Below are 26,476 nucleotides of genomic sequence, written 5' to 3' on the forward strand. Positions count from 1 at the left end.
CTTATCGTTACCCCGGGTATCGGTTTCGTCTGAGCTTGAGTCGCGGCGACGATGATCAAGCCAGAAAGGAACGCGTATTCTTCCTCCGGAGGAAGTTCCACGTGGGACTCGATTCTTTGCGATATTATGGTCTCGTAGGACTTCCAATCAATGTTACGTGTGAGGGCATACGCAATATTGATTGGATCCGTTGGAGTTGACCCATTAGCAATTGAGATAACGATTGGTAGGTGATCACTACCGTGGGGATCATTGATTACTTTCCACTGGCAATCTAACGCTAGTGATGTCGAGCAAAGGGATAGGTCAAGCACGCTTTCGCGTGCTGGAGGATTAGGTACACGTGTCGCTTCCCCAGTATTCAAAAGTGTCATATTGAAGTCGTCGATTAAGTTACAGATTAAAGAAGATCGGTTGCCGTCGTACAGCGACCCCCATAGCGAACAGTGAGAATTAAAATCTCCCAATATCAAAAAAGGCGCGGGAAGCAACTCTGCTATATCAGTGAGATGCCTCTGTTCAATCCGCGCGGATGGAGGGATATATAACGATACAAGGCATAGGTCTGTTCCATTCATATTCGTTTGAATGGCAACGACTTCAATATTCGAGATCGAGAGGAGGTCGATTCGGAAGAAGGAATAGCACTTTTAAATCCCTAAAAGTACCCCTCCACCGTGTGAGTCTCGATCTCGAAGAATAATGTCAAAATCGTGGAAATTGAGTTGATCGTTTGAATTGAGAAAGGTTTCACAGAGCGCAAATGCGTCACAGTTGTATGTATTTATTAAATGAGAAAATAGATCGAATTTGGGGATGATACTTCTGCAATTCCACTGTAATACAGTGATAAAATTCCTAACCTCTTTCGCCGTATTAGTCATCGAAAGATATGATAGCTGAAATGAGGGGCCAAGTTGCTGCTAGTTGCTTCAAAAAGGTTTTCACTGTAGGAAGAAGGGCAAGAAGAATATTTTGTAGGGGATCTGGTATGTTGAATGTTTTAAATATCCAGTCCACAATATCAGAAAATTTCATGAACCCTGTTTCTTTTTTATCTTCTGATCGAGAAATGGGTGCACGAGGGGTTTTTGGTGCCCCAGGAAGCGGTGGGTACTCCTGGTTTGATTTGAAATTAAAACCGGGAGGTACTTGCTTCGGTTTTTCTTCACCGCTTCCTTTATGTGTTGGCTTATTGGTCATTCCGCTAGGGGTTATCTTGCGACCTTTGCGAGAAAGATTAGGAGAGTTGATCATTCTCCTCTTCCTAGATCCTTCTGGCATGGCATAAGAACACCCTTCGACGGGATCGTCAGATGTACCCTCATCGGTTGGCAAAAAGGAAAAGATGTTTCCTGTCGAGGGGGGCTCAGCACTCTTCAGCATTTCTGCGAAAGAGTGCTTTGATCGTTCCTTGAGGGAAAGCTTAATTTTTTCCTCACGCTGTTTGTACGCGGGACACGCCGAAAGGTCATGCCGAGTTCCCTCGCAGTAAAGACACTTTTCAGTATTCTCACTGCAAGCGGTCTCAGCATGATTGCCTCCGCACTTGCTGCAGCGTGCCTTGTTGCAGCAGTAGGTGGCTGTATGACCTAACTGCTTGCAGTTTTGGCAATGCATGACCCGCGGTACGAACAGGCGTACAGGCAGACGAACCCTGTCCAAAAAGATGTAGTTCGGCAGTGCGGATCCGGCGAATGTTACACGGAAGGAATCCGAAGGGAAGAATTTCTTCTTCCCTTCTTCGATGGATACTGAATGCAATTGCTGGACATCCAGTATCTTTACATCTTGAATCAGGGGGTTCTTGAAGCAGCCAACCCCGTGACGCAAAATGTCATCGACCGTGAGGCTTCCTTCGGTAACCACACCGTCGATCTCCACGTCCTTGGCAGGGATGTACACGCGGTACTCTCTCGTGGAGAGCTCGTAGCTAGCAATTGCGTTTGCTTGCTTCAAGCTACTCACAACAACTCGCAGTTTGTTCGGTCTAACCTTTGTAATTTCGGTTACGTCCGAAAACTGTTTTGCCAGGTCCTTGCCGATTTGAATAATATGTAGAGGCTTCTTTATGGGCCTGAAGTAAACTACGAACGGACCTTTCGAAGCATCTGGGTAAGCTTTCTCCCGTGTTGCCGGTACCCTTGGTACGGGGCTAGGTAGCGGGGAAGGTAGAGGGGAGTTGATGGGGGAGAACTCAATCTCTTCCCCATTTGTTTCCACATCCAGGAATAGTTGCACCTGCATGTCGTCCATTTTGCGGGAGCATTACGCTCTACCGCACACAAACGTTAAATATTCGAATGTGGGGGGGGGGGGGGGGCTAAGCAGTTGCGATTAAATTTTAAAAACAATTTTTCAAACTGCAATGGATCAACATAAAAAAAAAGGCTATTTCTGCCTAATACTAATACTAATAACAATAGTAATAATGATAGTAATAATAATAATAATAATAATAATAATAATAATAATAATAATAATAATAATAATAATAATAATAATAATAATAATAATAATAATAATAATAATAATAATAATAATAATAATAATAATAATAATAATAATAATAATAATAATAATAATAATAATAATAATAATAATAATAATAATAATAATAATAATAATAATAATAATAATAATAATAATAATAATAATAATAATAATAATAATAATAATAATAATAATAATAATAATAATAATAATAATAATAATAATAATAATAATAATAATAATAATAATAATAATAATAATAATAATAATAATAATAATAATAATAATAATAATAATAATAATAATAATAATAATAATAATAATAATAATAATAATAATAATAATAATAATAATAATAATAATAATAATAATAATAATAATAATAATAATAATAATAATAATAATAATAATAATAATAATAATAATAATAATAATAATAATAATAATAATAATAATAATAATAATAATAATAATAATAATAATAATAATAATAATAATAATAATAATAATAATAATAATAATAATAATAATAATAATAATAATAATAATAATAATAATAATAATAATAATAATAATAATAATAATAATAATAATAATAATAATAATAATAATAATAATAATAATAATAATAATAATAATAATAATGATAATAATAATAATAATAATAATAATAATAATAATAATAATAATAATAATAATAATAATAATAATAATAATAATAATAATAATAATAATAATAATAATAATAATAATAATAATAATAATAATAATAATAATAATAATAATAATAATAATAATAATAATAATAATAATAATAATAATAATAATAATAATAATAATTATAATAATAATAATAATAATAATAATAATAATTTTTTTTTTCTTCATCTATAGTTTATTTTACACGGCACAAATACAATTCAATGTTTAACGGCGCCAATTATATCTGGTAGCTTACTTTCTAAAGTAGCTTAATAACTAAAAGCAAATTTTTTATCCTCGCTGCCGACTACGAGCTGAAACTAAATCTAACGTAAAGCTAGAATATTTTGCATTAAAAGCACAGGTTTGCTGTTTGATGGTTTTCATTGCCATAGTTAAGCAGCATATTAAATTTGTTCCGCTGCTGGGCCAAGATATTACGGACTGGCATATTGGGTTGTTTCCATCGGGCCTTGAGAGTATCGTGCGGGTCTGATTGCTGAACGTGTTCTTGTCGTTTGGTTGGATGTAGGCGGAAGGGGATAGGACTAAACTGGGGCGTGGATGGATTTCAGGAAAACGTATATAAGGGACATGTAGGATAGGTCACGGCTCGCCAAGACATCACGAACAGGAAAAGCCGGCTGCCTACCTTCGGCCTGCAGGGAAGCTATTAATCTAGACCTGGCGTCACGGTGTACAGGGCATGACCAAACAACGTGCTCTATGTCGTGATAACCTTCACCACAGGCACAGATACCACTCTCCCCGAGCCCAACACGACGGAGATGCGCGTCAAATCTATAGTGATTGGACATAAGCCGGGACATCACGCAAATGAAATCCCGACCTACATCCAACCCCTTGAACCTCGGGTTCGTCGATACCTTGGGGATTATGGAATGTAACCACCTTCCCAGTTCCCCCTTGGTCCAAGAATTTTGCCAACTGATGATCGTATTCTGACGTACAAATGCGAAAAATTCATTAAAGGCAATTGGTCTTTCATAAATATCACCGTTTGTTGCGCCCACCTTAGCCAAAAAGTCCGCTTTCTCACTACCCGGTATCGAGCAGTGAGAAGGGGCCCACGCTAAGGTAATCTGAGTAGATTTTTCGGATAAAGCACTCAGATGTTCCCGTATTTTCCCCAGGAAATACGGAGAGTGCTTAACATCTTTCATCGATCGGAGAGCCTCAATGGAACTGAGACTGTCCGTAAAGATGAAATAATGGTCCGTGGGCATTTTTTCGATAATCCCTAGGGTGTACTGAATTGCAGCTAATTCTGCGACGTAAACAGAAGCAGGATTATCGAGCTTATGGGAGACGGTTAAATTGTTATTGAAGATACCGAAGCCAGTGGACCCATCAAGAAGTGATCCGTCAGTGTAGTACATATTGTCGCAGTTGATGTTTCGATATTTATTGGAAAAAATTTCGGGGATCTGCTGCACGCGTAAATGATCCGGGATTCCACGAGTTTCTTCTATCATGGATGTATCGAAAAACACAGTAGAATCAGAAGTATGCGATAAGTCGACACGATTTGGAATATTCGAAGAAGGGTTAATATTTTGGGACATGTGATTGAAATACAATGTCATAAAACGGGTTTGAGAATTAAGTTCGATTAACCTTTCAAAATTTCCAATCACGGGACGGTTCAAGACCTCACATTTGATAAGAATACGAGAAGACAGGCTCCAGAAGCGGTTTTTCAATGGTAGTACTCCAGCTAAGATCTCCAAACTCATCGTATGGGTCGACTGCATGCAACCCAAGGCGATACGCAAACAACGATATTGTATTCGCTCCAGTTTGATCAAATGTGTGTTTGCTGCGGAGCGGAAGCAGAAACACCCGTACTCAATAACAGACAGTATCGTTGTTTGGTAAAGCCTTATAAGGTCTCCTGGGTGGGCTCCCCACCATTGTCCGGTTATTGTACGAAGAAAATTCACTCTTTGTTGACATTTTTTCATCAGATACCTCACGTGACAACCCCAGGTGCTTTTAGAGTCGAACCAGACACCAAGATATTTGTGTACCAAAACCTGAGAAATCGTTTTACCCATTAATTGTGTTTGAAGCTGAGCAGGTTCATGCTTCCTAGAAAAAACTACTATCTCAGTCTTCTCCGGAGAGAATTCGATACCTAGCTGTAAAGCCCAAGCAGACAAATTGTCCAAGGTATCTTGCAATGGTCCTTGCAAATCGGCAGCTTTGGCTCCTGTAACAGAGATTACACTGTCGTCTGCAAGTTGTCTTATCGTGCATGAGTTTGCCAGACATTCGTCGATGTCATTTACATAAAAGTTGTAAAGAAGGGGGCTTAAACATGAGCCCTGGGGAAGACCCATGTAGCTAATGCGAAAAGTTGCCAAATCGCCGTGCGTAAAATGCATGTGCTTTTCGGACAACAAATTGTGCAAAAAATTGTTCAAAATTGGAGAAAATCCTTGTCGGTGAAGTTTACCCGAAAGAATGTCAATAGAAACGGAATCAAAAGCCCCCTTAATGTCCAAGAACGCAGACGCCATTTGTTCTTTGCGAGCATACGCCAGCTGAATATCTGTTGAAAGCAACGCAAGACAATCATTCGTCCCTTTGGCACGGCGGAAGCCAAATTAAGTTTCTGATAGTAGACCATTTGATTCGACCCAATGGTCTAAACGACGGAGTATCATTTTTTCCATCAACTTCCGGATACAGGATAGCATTGCAATCGGCCTATAAGAGTTGTGATCAGTAGCTGGTTTCCCAGGTTTTTGGATGGCGATCACCTTCACTTGCCTCCAATCCTGCGGTACAATGTTTTGCTCCAGGAACTCATTGAACAAGTTCAACAAGCGCCTCTTGGCATTGCCGGGTAGATTCTTCAACAAGTTGAATTTGATTCTATCTAACCCAGGCGCGTTTTTGTTACAGGACAGGAGGGCAACTGAAAATTCTGCCATCGTAAAAGGTGATTCAATCGCGTCGTGGCCCGGAGACGCATCGCGAACAATGTTTTGCTCAGGAACAGAGTCCGGACATACTTTCCTGGCAAAACCAAATATCCACCGACTTGAAGACTCCTCGCTTTCGTTGACCGTTACGCGATTCCGCATTCTTCGGGCTGTTTTCCAAAGAGTGCTCATCGATGTCTCCCTCGACGTCTCGTTCACGAACCGACGCCAATATCCGCGTTACTTTGCTTTAGCCAAACTTTTAAGCTTGGTATCAAGCTCCGAATACCGTAAATAGTCGCCAGGTATACCTCCCTTCTGGAAGGCCAAAAACGCGTCGGATCTTTGCGTGTAGACATCGGAGCACTCTTGGTCCCACCACGGAGTGGGAGGCCGTTCTTTGATCGTTACGCCGGGATATTTCTTCGTTTGGGCTTGCAACGCGGCGTCGAGAATCAAGCCCGCGAGGAGGTTGTATTCTTCAAGTGGTGGATGATGTTGTATCGACTCGACCGCTTTTGAAATCATTTCCTCGTATAACTTCCAATCGACATTCCGTGTGAGGTCATACGGAATGTCAATTGGTCGCATGCGAGTCGACCCGTTATTAATTGAAATAAGAATAGGCAAATGGTCGCTACCGTGAGGATCAAGGATTACCTTCCATGTGCAATCCAACCGTAGCGACGTCGAACATAAGGATAGATCCAAAGCGCTTGGGCGCGCTGGAGGTTTCGGGATACGTGTCATTTCACCGTTGTTTAAAATAGTCATGTCGAAGTCATCGCAAAGGTTATAGATTAAAGAGGAGCGGTTATCATTGTATGGGGAACCCCAAGCCACGCCATGAGAGTTGAAGTCTCCGAAAATCAAACGTGGCGAGGGAAGAAGTTCTATTAAATCAAAGAGCAGCCGTTGCCCAACCTGTGCTCTGGGAGGAATATATATTGAGGCAATACAAAGCTCTTTACCTTGTATTGTCATTTGACATGCGACAACTTCGATGCCTGGAATCGAGGGGAGGTTAATACGATAGAAAGAATAGCACTTTTTAATCCCTAAAAGTACTCCTCCATATGGGGTGTCTCGATCAAGGCGAATATTAAAATCATGGAAGTTGAGATCAATATTTGAAGTAAGCCAAGTTTCACAAAGGGAAAATGCATCGCATTTGTTTTTATTTATCAAAACTTTAAACGAATCAATTTTTGGTAAAATACTTCTACAATTCCACTGTAAGACAGAGATAGAATCCTTCATATACGCAGTTGAATTAGGCATCGAAGGATACAATCGCTGCAAGGAGGGGCCATTGGGCAGTCAACTGCTTCAAAAATGATCTAACTGTTGGGAGGAATGCTGTAAGAAAAATTTTAATTGGATCGGGTACATTAAAATTTTCAAAAATCCAGTCCACAATGTCAGAAAATTTCACTAATCCAGAGTTTGTTTCATCAACTGGATGTGCAAAAGGAACAACTGGGGTTTTAGATGTTCCTGGCAGTGCTGGGAACTCCTTCTGGGACTTTAAATTTGCAAGCCCAGGAGGAGTTTGCTTCGGTTTTTCCGCAGCACTGTTTGGTTTGTTCGTACTTTTCATTACACTTTGGGAAATCTTAGGACCTTTACGGGGAAGTTTAGGAGAAGAAACATTTTTCCTCTTCCTAGACTCCCCAGGATTGGCATAAGATGTTCCCGCTGATGAATCGTCAGAATCGGTTTCATCGGAGGGCAACAGATCAAAGGGGTTCGATGTTATGGTAGAAGTGGTCACGGTCTTCTTCAGCATTTCAGCGTAAGAACGCTTTGAACGCTCCTTAAGTGACCGCTTGATTTTATCTCTGCGCTGCATGTACACTGGGCATGTGGAGAGCTCATGCTGGTTTTCCCCACAGTGAATACATTTTTCAGCATTAACACTGCAAGAATCTTCCGCATGAGTCTCTCCACACTTGCTACATTGCAGCAGTAGGCGGCTGTGTGGCCTAACTGCTTGCAATTGGTGCAATTCATAACACGGGGTACATACAATCGCACAGGCAGACGAACCCGGTCGATCGAGACGTGGCTAGGGAGTGCAGATCCGGCAAACGTTACGCGAAACGAGTCTGACGGAGTGTAAACTTTTTTACCGCCGACGAGAGACATGGACCGCAATTGCTTACAATCCAAAATCTTCGCCTGTGTTTCGGTATTTTTGAAGCAACCGGTTGCGCTTTTAAGGATACACTCGACAGACAGACTCGAATCGGTTATGTCACCGTCGATCTCCACGTCTCGTGCGGGTATGTAAACGCGATACTCGCGTGTGAAGAGCTCAGAGCAAGCGATAGCATTAGCCTGTGCCAGATCACTGACCACGACACGGAGCTTGTTAGGTCGGACCTTGGAAATTTCGGTCACGGCCTTGTACCCCTTCGTCAGGTCTTTTGAAATTTGCAGTATGTTTAATCGCTTTGAATTCACTCCTGCCTTTGGACGAAAATAAACAGTATAGCTGCCCTGTTGAGATCCGTCCGGGTAAAGCCTGGGGCGAGGGGGGACTGGAGAATGAACAGGGGAGGGGGTAACAGAAGGGTCAGGGTCAGGGGGGTTCGGGGATGGTGGCACGGGAGGCGAGGGATCTATATCCATCGCGCTAAATGTAGCGCACTAGCGAACTAGCGCCGACAAGAACACGTACCTCTTTACTTCTTCCTTCCAGCAGTGGTTGTCCGATCGTTCGAAGCTGCACCCAAAGCAGCCAGCAGCACCAGTACAGCAGCACAAATACAGCCACCAGCAGTGAGCCGGGTGTGAGATCACTCAGCACAGCGACACGGACTCGACTGTCAACTGATGGCCTTGAATAATACACTCTTTTGTTTGGCTATTCGTACACACGGACCGGATTGTAATAGAACGACCATTTTGCACGTCCGTTTCTGTCGAGTGTTCGACGCGGAATGAATAATAATAATAATAATAATAATAATAATAATAATAATAATAATAATAATAATAATAATAATAATAATAATAATAATAATAATAATAATAATAATAATAATAATAATAATAATAATAATAATAATAATAATAATAATAATAATAATAATAATAATAATAATAATAATAATAATAATAATAATAATAATAATAATAAAAATAATAATAATAATAATAATAATAATAATAATAATAATAATAATAATAATAATAATAATAATAATAAAAATAATAATAATAATAATAATAATAATAATAATAATAATAATAATAATAATAATAATAATAATAATAATAATAATAATAATAATAATAATAATAATAATAATAATAATAATAATAATAATAATAATAATAATAATAATAATAATAATAATAATAATAATAATAATAATAATAATAATAATAATAATAATAATAATAATAATAATAATAATAATAATAATAATAATAATAATAATAATAATAATAATAATAATAATAATAATAATAATAATAATAATAATAATAATAATAATAATAATAATAATAATAATAATAATAATAATAATAATAATAAAAATAATAATAATAATAATAATAATAATTATAATAATAATAATAATAATAATAATAATAATAATAATAATAATAATAATAATAATAATAATAATAATAATAATAATAATAATAATAATAATAATAATAATAATAATAATAATAATAATAATAATAATAATAATAATAATAATAATAATAATAATAATAATAATAATAATAATAATAATAATAATAATAATAATAATAATAATAATAATAATAATAATAATAATAATAATAATAATAATAATAATAATAATAATAATAATAATAATAATAATAATAATAATAATTATAATAATAATAATAATAATAATAATAATAATAATAATAATAATAATAATAATAATAATAATAATAATAATAATAATAATAATAATAATAATAATAATAATAATAATAATGATAATAATAATAATAATAATAATAATAATAATAATAATAATAATAATAATAATAATAATAATAATAATAATAATAATAATAATAATAATAATAATAATAATAATAATAATAATAATAATAATAACAATAATAATAATAATAATAATAATAATAATAATAATAATAATAATAATAATAATAATAATAATAATAATAATAATAATAATAATAATAATAATAATAATAATAATAATAATAATAATAATAATAATAATAATAATAATAATAAAAATAATAATAATAATAATAATAATAATAATAATAATAATAATAATAATAATAATAATAATAATAATAATAATAATAATAATAATAATAATAATAATAATAATAATAATAATAATAATAATAATAATAATAATAATAATAATAATAATAATAATAATAATAATAATAATAATAATAATAATAATAATAATAATAATAATAATAATAATAATAATAATAATAATAATAATAATAATAATAATAATAATAATAATAATAATAATAATAATAATAATAATAATAATAATAATAATAATAATAATAATAATAATAATAATAATAATAATAATAATAATAATAATAATAATAATAATAATAATAATAATAATAATAATAATAATAATAATAATAATAATAATAATAATAATAATAATAATAATAATAATAATAATAATAATAATAATAATAATAATAATAATAATAATAATAATAATAATAATAATAATAATAATAATAATAATAATAATAATAATAATAATAATAATAATAATAATAATAATAATAATAATAATAATAATAATAATAATAATAATAATAATAATAATAATAATAATAATAATAATAATAATAATAATAATAATAATAATAATAATAATAATAATAATAATAATAATAATAATAATAATAATAATAATAATAATAATAATAATAATAATAATAATAATAATAATAATAATAATAATAATAATAATAATAATAATAATAATAATAATAATAATAATAATAATAATAATAATAATAATAATAATAATAATAATAATAATAATAATAATAATAATAATAATAATAATAATAATAATAATAATAATAATAATAATAATAATAATAATAATAATAATAATAATAATAATAATAATAATAATAATAATAATAATAATAATAATAATAATAATAATAATAATAATAATAATAATAATAATAATAATAATAATAATAATAATAATAATAATAATAATAATAATAATAATAATAATAATAATAATAATAATAATAATAATAATAATAATAATAATAATAATAATAATAATAATAATAATAATAATAATAATAATAATAATAATAATAATAATAATAATAATAATAATAATAATAATAATAATAATAATAATAATAATAATAATAATAATAATAATAATAATAATAATAATAATAATAATAATAATAATAATAATAATAATAATAATAATAATAATAATAATAATAATAATAATAATAATAATAATAATAATAATAATAATAATAATAATAATAATAATAATAATAATAATAATAATAATAATAATAATAATAATAATAATAATAATAATAATAATAATAATAATAATAATAATAATAATAATAATAATAATAATAATAATAATAATAATAATAATAATAATAATAATAATAATAATAATAATAATAATAATAATAATAATAATAATAATAATAATAATAATAATAATAATAATAATAATAATAATAATAATAATAATAATAATAATAATAATAATAATAATAATAATAATAATAATAATAATAATAATAATAATAATAATAATAATAATAATAATAATAATAATAATAATAATAATAATAATAATAATAATAATAATAATAGTAACAATAATAATAGTAACAATAATAATAATAATAACAATACCGTCTCGGTACCGTTTGAGGAGGTGGGGACTCGACGGGGCTTAGCTGCTAGCTGCCGAACGGGTCGTAGGTTGCGGATAACGATACGGCCATTAAATATAATGGTTAGTTGCGAATACTTGAATAAGCAATCCCGGACAAGCAGCGAGGACGGTCTATGGATGTGGCGGGGCCTAACAATGGGCTTTGTTGAGCTCCCTAGAAATACCATAATATCCGAAAACCAGTCCTGACAAGCGAGCTGGTACCTCTATAAGTACCTAAGCCCAAAACCCTACCAATCGGTTAGGCTTACGATTAAAAAAGTGAACCCAGAATGGAGACACGACATAGAAGAAATAAGCCAATGCGATCGCCCGAGGAGGGAGCCCTTACTGGAGCTGGTCCTGGAACAGGGGACAGAGCGAGCGGCCAGCGGCTGGAGGAGAACGAGGTGCAAGAGCGGCTCTCCAGTCAACGGGCACAGCCCGTAAACTACACGCAAAACAGTCAAAGCAGCAACAGACACCACCAAGGCACTGCTGCACCTGCTGATGATGCTGCGACCGACCGTCGTCAGTCGCTCACGTTGGCAGGCCGCCAACGGCAACGGATCATGTGGACTAGGGAGATGAACATGTATGTGATTCGTTGCTTCCACGTTTGCACGAAGTTGGAGACGGATATGTCTGGCAGGCCAAGAATGCTAGACATGTTCATTGAGCAGTACCCTCGGTTTGCCAACCAGCTTGACCGGAACAAGTTGTACAGCCGACAGCGAGCAATACTATCCAACAATATGCTCACTGTGACGGAGCTGGACACCATCAGGCTGGAAGTGCAGAGGGAGTTAAGGGAAGGGAATGGATCGAGCGATACGTCGAGCAGGAGTTCTGCAGGGCATGATGCATCGGTTGCGAGTGAGGAGCCGGAACAAAATGCATCGATAAACACGGCAGTGGAGGAGCTACGCGCTTCGGAACAAATAATGGACCAACAACGACAACAACTACGAGACGAACTAGCTTTCCAGATGGACACAGCGGTTACACAGTTTCGGGGAACAGACCCCACTTCCCGACACAGAATACCAAAACTACAGTATTCCTACCGGCTATTCGTCAGCCGGTAAGAACCTTCAATGAGGATATTTTGCCACAGTATTCGGAAGCCGCTGAGAACCTTGAGGAGCTGCAGTTTATAGTGTATTGCGCAGCTGTAGCCGTCGTGAGAACCCTGGGACTACGGACCTATCCCCAAGGTAACGGTGAAGGTCGTCCCTGTCCCAGTGCACAGAAGCCCGCATGGATGCGACGACTGGAATTCAGGATTGCAACTTTGCGGGTAAAAATCGGTCGGTTGACACAGTACACGAGGGGAAACCGATCAAGGAGGCTGGTTTGTCAAATAGCGGAAATCGTAAAGCCCGCAGAGCTCCGAGATCTCAGTGAACTCAAAATCACGGAGATTCTCGACACCCATGTACAACGGTTGAGTGCTCTTGCAAAACGGATGCGGCGTTATGGGGAATGTTCGAGACGGAAGAAAGAAAATCGGATGTTCAGCACGAACGAGAGAGAGTTTTATAACCACATCAGGAACGACAAACCCGATTACAGCGAGGGGCTTCCGGAGATTGGCGAAGTTACACAGTTCTGGGCCAATTTATGGGAGAACCCCGCTCAACACAATGACAGCGGGATGTGGTTGGTAGGAGAGGAAGAACATTGTGATGGAATTGAACGCATGGCTGCTGCAGTAGTAACCACCCAGGATATCCGGGAGGCTACGCGGTATACCAGGAATTGGGCCGCACCCGGACCAGATTTTGTGCACAACTTCTGGTATAAAAAACTGTCAGCAGCCCACGGACGACTAGCGGAATGCTTCAACATGGTGCTAAGAGACCCCCAGGAGTTACCAGAATTCATCACGAAAGGGGTAACCTACCTCCTACCGAAGGATCGTAACACGGCTAATCCAGCTAAGTACAGACCAATAACATGTCTCTCAAGTCTGTATAAAGTGCTCTCGTCGGTAATCACTCGAAAAATGCAGGACCATTGCGAGGTGAACAGAGTGATGACTGAGGAACAGAAAGGCTGCCGCAAAAACACGCAAGGCTGAAAAGATCAGGTCATCATTGATGCGGTTATTGTTGGCCAGGCAAGCCGAAGCAAACGAAAGCTTGGTATGGCGTACATCGACTTTAAGAAGGCATACGACTCGGTACCTCACTCGTACCTCATGAAGGTACTGAAGTTGTATAAAATAGACGATGGCGTCATCAGGTTGATGCAGCACGCAATGGGAATGTGGAGCACGTCTCTCCACGTTACCGACGGAGCAACAGTGTTACGGTCTAGAACTCTCAGCATAAGGAGGGGGATTTTCCAAGGCGACACCTTCAGTCCGCTATGGTTTTGCCTCGCGATAAACCCCCTTAGCAGAGCACTCAACCGATGCAGCTATGGCTATCAATTGAAAAGTGGGACTATAAGTACAAAAGTAACCCACACCTTCTACATGGATGATTTGAAGTTGTTTGCGGAATCAAAGGAGAAGCTGCGCCATCTGTTACAGGTGGTGACAACGTTCAGTAACGATATCCGGATGGAGTTTGGTGTCGACAAATGCCGACTCGTCAACCTTCATCGAGGCAAATTAGTGGACGCCGACAGTTTCCGCATCAACGAACGAGATGAAATTCGAAGTATGGCTGAAGGTGAATCGTACAAATACTTGGGTTTCCTGCAACTGAAAGGTATTCACCACACCGCGATCAAGAAAGAGCTGCAGGAAAAGTTCTTGTATCGTGTCAGCCGTATTTTGAAGTCCTTCCTCTCAGCCGGCAACAAAACGAAAGCAATCAACACGTTTTCCGTGCCATTGTTGACATATAGCTTCGGGGTGGTCAAATGGACCAAAACGGATTTGGAGGCGATAGAACGCGCGTTGCGAGTGTCGCTCACCAAATTCCGTATGCACCACCCAAAATCAGCAACCGAAAGAGTTACCTTGCCACGTATTGAAGGAGGAAGGGGTGTCACCGATATACAAGTGCTCTGCGCTTTTCAGATACAGCAGTTGTGGAGGTACTTCGTAGAAAGCCAGAATCGTCACGAAATCTACCGCACTGTTTGTGGAGCAGACCACGGGTTCAGCGCCCTGCATCTGGCGCAAGAGGACTACCAGCTGAACTGCGATGTAAAAACTACGGACGAGAAGATCGCAGCGTGGAAGCTGAAAGAGTTGCATGGGACGCACCCCCATCAGTTAGCTCAAACACATATTGATAAGGTGGCATCAAATGCGTGGCTGGTGCGAGGTGATCTCTTTATGGAGACAGAAGGTTTTATGATAGCCATCCAGGACCGGGTCATTGCGACGAAGAACTACCGTAGGTACATATTGCACGAAGAGGTGGAAGATCGATGCAGAAAGTGCAATGCGGTAGGGGAAACGATCGAACATGTCGTCGCAGGTTGTCAGGCGTTAGCAGAGGCAGCCTATCTCGGTCGACATAATGCGGTCGCCAAAATTGTGCACCAACAACTTGCACTGAAGCACAATTTGGTGAACCAGTATGTGCCCCACTACAAGTACCTGCCGAGTCCGGTTCTGGAGAATAGCTGCGTAAAATTGTACTGGGATCGCGAGATCACTACGGACGTCCTGATACTTGCCAACCGTCCCGACATTGTGGTCTACGACAAAAGGATGAAGCGGGTAACCATCATCGACATCGCTGTACCGTTAGTTCGTAATGTCCAATCAACATTCTCGACCAAGATTACGAAATATCACGATTTGGCTGAGGAGTTGAGGCAGATGTGGCACCTTGAGGGTGTACGTATAGTCCCGGTAGTAATCTCTGCTACTGGACTGGTTCCCTATGCCCTTATAAATTCCCTGGAAGAGTTGGAGCTGAGAAATGAACTACACAGCATACAGAAAGCAGTGGTTCTTGGGACCTGCAACACGGTACGAAGGTTTCTGAACCACCACAACACATCCAACTAAAGCAGACGGTATTAGGATTAGGATCAAACTTGACGAATCCACCAAGCCTAACCCCTTTGGCATTCAAGATAGCTCGGGGTAGGTGAAATGTTCCAGCAATATGCTGAGAAGTGCGAAATTCGGATAATAATAATAATAACAATAATAATAATAATATTAATAATGATGATCAAAATTCTAAAGTGAATACTTCACCGAACGTCTAAGTCACGACCTCACGGCTGATAGTAGGATTAATCGAGCGTCTCCGCAGAACAATCAATGACGATCCAGCTTCGTGTTGTGACACAGTGGCCGTATCCTACACGCGACCTTGTAGATGCCACTTGTAGTTGACTTAAACTCGCTCGATCGTATGGTGGTCCGTGCTGCTAGCGGGGTAACAGCGGTGCGGGAGAATTATTCTTGCTGATATATCAGCTGCGTATCAGATCACTGGCGGGGTAGCCTGCCCCTACCAGTGTGCAGAAGATGTTTCTGCCGATAAACTGCAGGCTATTGTTATCGCGCAGCACAAGAACTAATCGACAAAAAAAAAACACCTGTACGATAACTCGTGTATTGTTATTTTGCGCACTCAAACGGAGATGAACAATTTGCGTCTAGTCGAGACGAAAGCAAAACAACGAATGAAAATCTAAGTGTGTACATACAAATTTTCACGACGATCGGTTCAGTAGTTTTTGAGCCTTTATGGATCAGACAGACAGACAGACCGGATTTCATTTTTATATGTATAGATTACAACTTTAAACTTGTTTCGTGCTACCGTAAGAGCTTAATATGACGACCGATATCAAGGACCAGACAACAACACTTATTACTCTTACTAAATCTAACAAGTAAACATATTAAAATTTACCTGTACCGTCGACCGGTTTCGAGCAAAATTCTGCTCATCATTCAGGACGAGGCCCGATGTCCCCCCATTACAACATCAATATTTTTGAACCTAAAGAGTGAATATACATTTATTGGATTGAAGCGTTCAAGTAAATCTATTTTTACAAATAAAAGTTTGAATGAGAAAGGCTGGGTCTGACCGCTAGGTGTATCAATTTAGGTTTTTCATCATAACGCAGGATTGTATTGTCAAAAGCAATAACAAAGAGACCCTGAACTACTTTGTCATGTCCGAATAGTTCATAGCCTACTATTCAGTGATGAAAAAATGCTTTTTACAATCAACTAAGACTTAGAAACTAAGGGATTTAGCGTCCTTGTGGCGGCACCCTTATTAAAAAGAAAAGAAATTCAAAGACTATTCAAAGCTATACCTGCTTTGATCGATATATGTGGCCTCAACATAATTTAAATGTGGTATCGTACTATTTGAACGTTCCAAATTCATTGATTCCTTGCGATGTGTTCAAAATCAGCAAATGCACGACGAATCGGCCATAGGATATGATCAAAGTCAAATAACGAATCGTCTGAAATGATTGGTTTTATCGAAATGACAACATCCTCGACTTTTGGCTTCTGTATATCGCCTTGATTCTGAATACATTCATATTGGGTGGTATTCGGTCATCTTCAGCAGACTATGTGGCATCAATCTGACACCTGAAATACCCATATTGGGAGGTATTTAGTTATTTTGGTTGTTTCCCACAAATTAGAAGTGGTCGTCTTTAAATTCAAAATGGTGTCCAGGGTCAATGTTTGGTTTCTATGCATCATCTCGATTACGGAAATATCCATATTGAGTATACTCGTTCATTTTCGACTGTTTCCTAGAAGATGTCATTTAGCAATTTAAAATGGTGCCTGAGGTCAATTGTTAGCTCATTGCATCATTCTAGAGATACTCATATTGGATGGTATTTGGTTATTTTAGGCTGTTTTTCACAAACCGGAAGTCGCCATCTTGTATTTCAAAATGGTATCTGTGGTCGATTTTAGCCCCTGTGTATCATTCTAGATCCGGATATTCTTATTTTGGGTGGAAATCGGCCATTTTCGGCTGTTTTCCAGAAACCGGAAATTGCCATCTTACAATCCAAAATGTTGCCTGAGGTCGATTTTGGAACATATTTGTTACCTCTAAAAATATTCACCTGCCAAATTTGGTTCCATTCAGTTGGTTAGCTCTTGAGATGTGCAGAAATTTGTGTTTCATTTGTATGGAACCCCTTCTTTCCACAAAAGTGAGGGGCGTTCAACTATTATGGACATATTTGTTAACTTTTTAAACATCCACATACAAAATTCAGTTTCATTTGCTTGGTTTGTTCTTGAGTTGTGCAGAAATTTATGTTTCATTTGTATAGGACCCCTCCCTTCAAGAAGAGGGAGGGTCTTTAAATATCATAGGAACCTTAATCGGAACCAAAAACCCCTACATATAAATTTTCACGTCGATCGGTTCGGTAGTTTACGAGCTTATATGGATCAGACAGACAGACCGGACTGAATTTTTATATGAATAGATTGCAACATCAAATTTTAGAACCTTAAGAGTGAATATACATTTATTGGATTGAAGCGTTCATGTAAATCTATTTTTACAAATAAAAGTTTGGATGAGAAAGGCTAGGTCTGACCGCTAGGTGGATTAATTTAGGTTTTTTAATTACGATATTCACAAAAATATAACATTTTATACTTCAATTATTACTTCAAATTCAACATTAATATTATCGATTTTTACCTTTCTCCTAGAAAGGTATAGCAATCACTGCAAAACTTAAAAGTATAGAAGTGCACAAAAGGGCCAAATGTCGTACATCACTCGACTCAGTTCAACGAGCTGAGCATTTTCTGTATGTGTGTGTGTATGTGTGTGTGTAACGCTCTCCCAATCTCACTCGATTTTCTCAGAGATGGCTGAATCGATTTCAATGAAATTATTTGCAAATGAAAGGTCTTGTTGCCTCATAAGACCATATTGAATTTTATTGTAATCGGATTTCTAGTTAAGAGGTTATGTATTAAAATGTAAAAATCACGAAACGAATTTATATATCTCAAAAACTACACAACCTATTTGAACAAAATTAATTTCAAATGAACGGGCCACCTGAAAAACCCTTAACTTTTGAATTTTATGAAGATTGAACATGTGGTTTAGACGAACTGAAAAAAACCTGAATTAATCCACCTAGCGGTCAGACCCAGCCTTTCTCATTTATTTTACTTGTAAAAATAGATTTACATGAACGCTTCAATCCAATAAATGTATATTCACTCTTTAGGTTCTAAAATATTGATGTTGTAATCTATACATATAAAAATGTACCGAACCGATCGAAGTGAAAATTTGTATGTAGCGGGTTTTGGTCCCGCTAAAGGTTCCTATGATAGTTTGAGGCCCCTCCCTCTTCTGGAAAGGAGGGATCCAATACAAATGAAACATAAATTTCTGCACAACTCAAGAACAAACCAAGCAAATGAAACCGAATTTGGCATGTGGATGTTTTAAAGGGTAACAATATGTCCATAATGGTTCGACGCCCCTCCCTCTTCTGGAAGCACATGTTTCTGCACAAATTTCTGCATATCTCGCGAACTAGTCAACTAAATGAAACCATATTTGACAGGTGAATGTTTTCAGTGGTTACAAATATGTTCCATAATCGACCTCAGACAGCATTTTTGATTGTAAGATGGCAACTTCCGGTTTCTGGAAAACAGCCAAATATTGACGATTTCAGCACAATATAATAATATCCGGATAAAGAATGATACACAGGAGCTAAAATGGACCACAGATACCATTTTGAATTCAAAGATGGCGACATCCGATTGCGGAAAAACAGCGGCAAACCACCAAATACCACCCAATATGGGTATTTTCGGAATCGTAATGATGCACTGGAGCCACAAATCGACTTCAGACACCATTATGAATTGTAGGATGGCAAATTGTGGTTTCTGTGAGTATCTCCGGATCTAGAATGATACACAGCAGCTGAAATCGACCGCAGACCTCATTTTGGATTCTAGGTTGGTGACTTCCGGTTCCTGGGAAACAGACGAAAATGATCGAATTACACCCAATATGGGTGTTTCTTCAACCAGAATGACGCTCAGAGGCCAGAAATTATTTTAAATACCATTTTAAATCCAAGATGACGACTTCCAGTTTGTGAAAAACTGCCTAAAATAATCAAATACCATCCAATATGAGTATCTCTGGAACCAGAATGATGCAATGAGCTATCAATTGACCTCAGGCACCATTTTGAATCGCTAAATGGCATCTTTTTGGAAACAGTCGAAAATGACCAAATAATACTCAATATGGATATTTTCGTAATCGACATGATGCATAGAAACCAAACATTGACCCTGGACACCATTTTGAATTTAAAGACGGCCTCTTGTAGTTTGTGGAAAACAACCAAAATAACTAAAGAATCCTCAATATGAGTATTTCCAGTGTCAGATTGATGCCAGAAAATTTGCTGAAAATGACCGAATACCATATGAATACATTCAGAATTAAGGTGATGTACAGAAGCCAAAAGTCGAGGATGTTGTCATTTCGATAAAACCAACCATTTCAGACGATTTGTTATTTAACTTTGATCATATGCTATGGCCGATTCGTCGTGCATTTGCTGACTTTGAACACATCGCAAGGAATCAATTGATTCGGAACGTTCAAATAGTACGGTACCACATTTAAATTATGTTGGGGCCACATATATCGATCAAAGCAGGTATAGTTTTGAATAGTCTTTGAATTTCTTTTCTTTCCATAACTTTTGTGCCACATATCAAATTGTTATGAAGTTTGTTATTTGTAAGCTCGAGAGATGAATCGTTCGTATGACACTACACGCAAAAGTTGAAGTGTGCGTAACCAGATCATTTATGAGCGAAATTAGCGCATTTACTGATTAAAATTGGAACCAATACAACGCATGTGCGTTAGGCATAACGCATTTGATGCTCTAGCGTATTTTGAAAGTATTGCGCAGCTCCAAACCACTACACTTATAAAGCATCAGCCGATGTTCAGAAGTTTGGCATCGTAAAACAGTGCAACCAGCAATCAATACTGATAAGTTGGGTACTGACTCCATTGAAGAAATTATTGTCTGATCGATTCACTTTCATGAATCAGGTCATTTGAAAACATCATTCAATCATTAACAATTAACAAAAACATGAGATTAGTCCAAAACATTTTGCATTTAATTATGACTCTGGTTTCATTCACATGCATTCGGTTCTACGTTACTGGCACCAGCGTCAATAACTTCCGCGGCAACAAGGCTCGCTATTGGCTGTTTCGGTTGCTGACGATTTTTAGGGATGCACGAGCCGTTGATACGCACCGGCTCGCGAAAGTAAAGAACGGTTTTTTGAGCGCCTCGTAACTGATCGCCCGAAGCCGAAGTTTACCGAGACATTTTTGTGATTTTTGTGTATATGATACATATTCTGATTTTGATCTCTGTCAATGTATTCCCTGTACAACTTTTGCGTTACGCATTGGTTGTGCGAAGTCAGAGCAAATTCTGTGCGAATTGAAAGGACACATTGGATGATTAAAGCTTGAACTTTTGCGTGTAGTTATGTTCAAATAAGTCATGTAATCTTTGAGATAATAGACTTTCGTTGTTTTATTAACAACTTAATACATAACGGTTGCTTAGGTTCAATAATAATTGAATGAAATGGGAACGAATAGGACAGCCAAACTTTGAAACCACGTGCTTAATCATAATTCATCAGTTAACCCTTAACTAGCCCGCTCATCTGATAATAATATTGATCAAATCAGTAGTCTTCAAAACACGTTTCTTGTCATAACTTTCAAACCACAAGTTTAATCTTTATAAAATTCAAAAGTTAAGGGTTTTTTAGGTAGCCCGTTCATTTGAAACCAATTTTGTTCAAATCGGTTGTGTAGTTTTCGAGATAATGATGTTTCATGATTTTTACATTTTGATACATAACCTCAAATCTAAAAATCCGATTACAATGAAATTCAATAGGGTCTTATGGGACATCGAGGCCTTTCATTTGCAATTAATTTCATGAAAATCGGTCCAGCCATCTCTGAGAAAAGTGAGTGAGAATAAAAATCTGCACATACACACACACACACTCACACACACACACACATACAGAAAACGCTCAGCTCGTCGAGCTGAGTCGAGTGATATATGCTATTCGGCACTTTGGAGCACTTTTATACTTTCGGTTTTGCAAGTGATTGCTATACCTTTCTAGGAGAAAGGCAAAAAACGTGTTCTGGTTACTATTTAATCTCACTCATTTTTCTCAAAGATGGCTGGACCGATTTTCATAAAATCAGTGTCATATGCAAGGACTTGTTGCCCCGTAAGACTCTAATGATTTTTTTAAGAAACGGATAATTACTTTGCCTGTTATGTTTAAAAATGTGAAATCCAGCTATGAAAAAAAAAACATATTCCGAAGACTACATAAACTCACTCACTTTTCTCAGAGATGGTTGAACCAATTTCCACAAAATTAGTGTCAAATGAAAGGTCTAGCTGCCTCATAACACCCTATTGAATTGTGCTGTAATCGGACTGTAACTTCGTCTGTAATGTATCGAAATGTGAAAATCACGAAACTTCATTATCTTAGAAACTACACAACCGATTTGAACAATATTGATATCAGATGAACAGGGTTAACTGATGAATTATGATTGAACACGTGGTTTCAAAGTTTGGCTGCCCTATACGTTCCCTTTTCATTTGATTAAATCTAACTTAAGCAACCGTTAACAATTTAATGTTAAAACAACGAAAGTCTATTATATCAAGTATTACACGACTCATTTGAACATAACCTGTGCCATACGTACGAGTCATCTCTCAAACATTTTAATACGAACTTCATAACAATTTGATATGCGGTTCAAAAGTTTTGGAAAGAAAAGAAATTCAAAGACTATTTAAAACTATACCTGCTTTGGTCAATATATATGGCCTCAACATATTTTAACTGTGGTATCGTACTATTCGAACGCTCCCGCTATCGCTTGTTATTAAATTGTTCGAAATAAAGGGTCATTTCTTTTATTCCGCTATTTCTTAAGCACTAACATTACGTCAAATTTCATATTTTATACTTCAATTACAACATCAATATTTTAGGACCCAAAAAGTGCATATACCTTAATTGGATTCAAGGTGAAACCTCATTATATCCAAAAATGGCCGACTTCGAGTCACCACTTTGAAATAAATATAATAGTTATTGCGTTCCCTGTGAAAATGCAATTTTATGTTTGCTGTGATGAAGCAAACATAAAATAGAATTTTCATAGGGAACGCAATGAGTATTTCCGACTCTTGTGCTTTTGAAAGTTCGAAGTGGTGACTCGAAGTCGGCCATTTTCGGATTCAATTGGAGGTTCGAACAGATTGAACAAATAATAAGTTCGAAAGAGAAAGGCTGGGTTTCACCGCTAGGTGGATTGATTTTGTGTTTTTTCGATGCCAAATTTCTTAAAAATACTTAAAACGTCGATAATCGATAATTAATATGGAATATTCTAAATTTGGCTTCTGGTCATTTGCAAAACTCGTTCCAAACCAGATGTAAATTATTTTAATGTTTACTAGGAGCTTAATCTCATCTTCCAGATGGTCTCGAGGTACGATGATGGCCTAACAAGCCAGTTGTCGAAGGTTCGAGTCTCGGCTCGGGAGAGACTGTTATTATCAGTAGGATCGTAGCGCTAGCCCCGCAATTGTCCTGTACACTAAACAGTTGGCTGCGAAGACTGTGTATAACAAACAGAAGGTCAAGTTCCGATTCGGAATGTAGCACCAAGGCTTTGCTTCACTTTTAGGATTTCTACTCGTCGAGTAGTCGAGTCGTTTAAAAAATAATCGCGTTTCGGTTAAAAAATTTTCCCTGAATATTTTTCAGTTTTCCCTGATATTCCCTGATTTCCCTGATCGAAGAATGATTTCCCTGACATTCCCTGATTTTCCAGGTTTTTCCAGATTTTCGACACCCTCAAATGCTCTTGTGTAAAACTTATATTAAAAATCTTCAAACACTTGCTACTTGCTAAATCAGTTCAGCAGTTGAAAAATAATAAAAATACTGAAAGGTATACAGCCTTAGGGTTGTATGAGATGGTGACATGGGACTAAACACTGTAATTAGGGGCTTTTTGTTACAAAATATACAGAGTCTGCAGACAGAATCATTGTGTTTGCTCAGCGACTGTACGTATTTTCATTTACAGCCTCCCCCGGAAATCAATTTTTGAAACATATTCAACAACACTCGAAAGAATATCGTTTATATTTGGCGATATTATGCCTGTAGTATCACCCAGTTGGTCTCGAGGTACGACGCTGGCCTAACAAGCCAGTCGTCATAGGTTCGAGTCTCGACTCGGGAGAAACTGTCGGTGTCAGTAGGATCGTAGCGCTAGCCCCGCAATTGTCCTGTACACTAAACAGTTGGCTGCGAAGTCTGTTAAACTCAAAACAGAAGGTCGAGTTCCGAATCGGAATGTAGCACCAAGGCTTTGCTTTATGCCTGTAGTATTTTTTTGTGCAAACAACATGCATTTGACAAGGCACAAGCATATCGTGCTTGTTGAAGAAGCACCAAGAATTTCTCGTAATGCGTCAAAGTCAGAATTAACTCTATATCCTCAAAAACCAAATCCAATAATACGTACGTTATCATAATGAATGGTGTTGTCTTTTTTAACTCTGATTAAATCAAATCTATAACATGGATCTTACTTTCAAAATAATATGGAAGCCCTTACAAAGGTTCATTAATTGACAAACATAAGAAGATATGCTAAACAAAGTTATTAACAAGTTCCAGCAAAAAATCGTGGCAATCAACAATTCCATTATGTTAAGCACTCTCCGTATTTCCTGGGGAAAATACGGGAACATCTGAGTGCTTTATCCGAAAAATCTACTCAGATTACCTTAGCGTGGGTCCCTTCTCACTGCTCGATACCGGGTAATGAGAAAGCGGACTCTTTGGCTAAGGTGGGCGCAACAAACGGTGATATTTATGAAAGACCAATTGCCTTTAATGAATTTTTCGCATTTGTACGTCAGAATACGATCATCAGTTGGCAAAATTCTTGGACCAAGGGGGAACTGGGAAGGTGGTTACATTCCATAATCCCCAAGGTATCGACGAACCCGAGGTTCAAGGGGTTGGATGTAGGCCGGGATTTCATTTGCGTGATGTCCCGGCTTATGTCCAATCACTATAGATTTGACGCGCATCTCCGTCGTGTTGGGCTCGGGGAGAGTGGTATCTGTGCCTGTGGTGAAGGTTATCACGACATAGAGCACGTTGTTTGGTCATGCCCTGTACACCGTGACGCCAGGTCTAGATTAATAGCTTCCCTGCAGGCCGAAGGTAGGCAGCCGGCTGTTCCTGTTCGTGATGTCTTGGCGAGCCGTGACCTATCCTACATGTCCCTTATATACGTTTTCCTGAAATCCATCCACGCCCCAGTTTAGTCCTATCCCCTTCCGCCTACATCCAACCAAACGACAAGAACACGTTAAGACCCCGGATCCGGAAACAGCAATCAGACCCGCACGATACTCTCAAGGCCCGATGGAAACAACCCAATATGCCAGTCCGTAATATCTTGGCCCAGCAGCGGAACAAATTTAATATGCTGCTTAACTATGGCAATGAAAACCATCAAACAGCAAACCTCTGCTTTTAATGCAAAATATTCTAGCTTTAAGTTAGATTTAGTTTCAGCTCGTAGTCGGCAGCGAGGATAAAAAATTTGCTTTTAGTTATTAAGATACTTTAGAAAGTAAGCTACCAGATATAATTGGCGCCGTTAAACATTGAATTGTATTTGTGCCGTGTCAAATAAACTATTGATGAAGAAAAAAAAAAACAATTCCATTATTGTTTTTTGATTGACCATTTTTTTCATTTGCCTACAACTAAATTCGCTGTATTACTAAGACAGCTAATATACATTTATTATGGTAAAGCTTAGAATAATAATATATCATTCTGAATGAATCTTAGTAAATAACCCAAAAATTCACAAGCATTCGCAGGCTCTTACTCTTCTATGAATGTGTATATTTGGAAATTTACTCTTTCGATACTATCCAGTCACGATTATTTAGTGAATATCGAAGATAAAATTAAATGAAAATCCTTTGCGAAAATTTACAATCCTTCTTGAGTAATTCATGGTAATCATATTTATGAGATAAACTTTCAATCACCATCAGCAGCAGCATTGCAGTTTTTCGTCGATTGCACACGAATAGAAATGTACGAACAAAAGTGTACCACTGTGTCTCTCTCTGAAACATCTACCAAGTATGGAGGACAATGTTTCCTTTGTTCACGCGCATGGCCCCGAAAGTCACGACACACTGCAATACGAATAGTACCGCTGCAGTGCGAATACCGCTCTGCCCATAATTCAAAAATTGGCT

The 26,476-nt window shown here is 36.5% G+C and overlaps 1 pseudogene; it reads left to right on the forward strand.

The window, feature by feature from the left end:
• The first annotated feature begins 12,381 nt into the window (after positions 1-12,381).
• On the forward strand, positions 12,382-16,095 carry LOC129717889 (uncharacterized; annotated as a pseudogene).
• Positions 16,096-26,476: the final 10,381 nt, after the last annotated feature.

The sequence above is a fragment of the Wyeomyia smithii genome, chromosome 1 (assembly GCF_029784165.1).
Source record: "Wyeomyia smithii strain HCP4-BCI-WySm-NY-G18 chromosome 1, ASM2978416v1, whole genome shotgun sequence".
Classification (NCBI taxonomy): Eukaryota; Metazoa; Arthropoda; class Insecta; order Diptera; family Culicidae; genus Wyeomyia; species Wyeomyia smithii.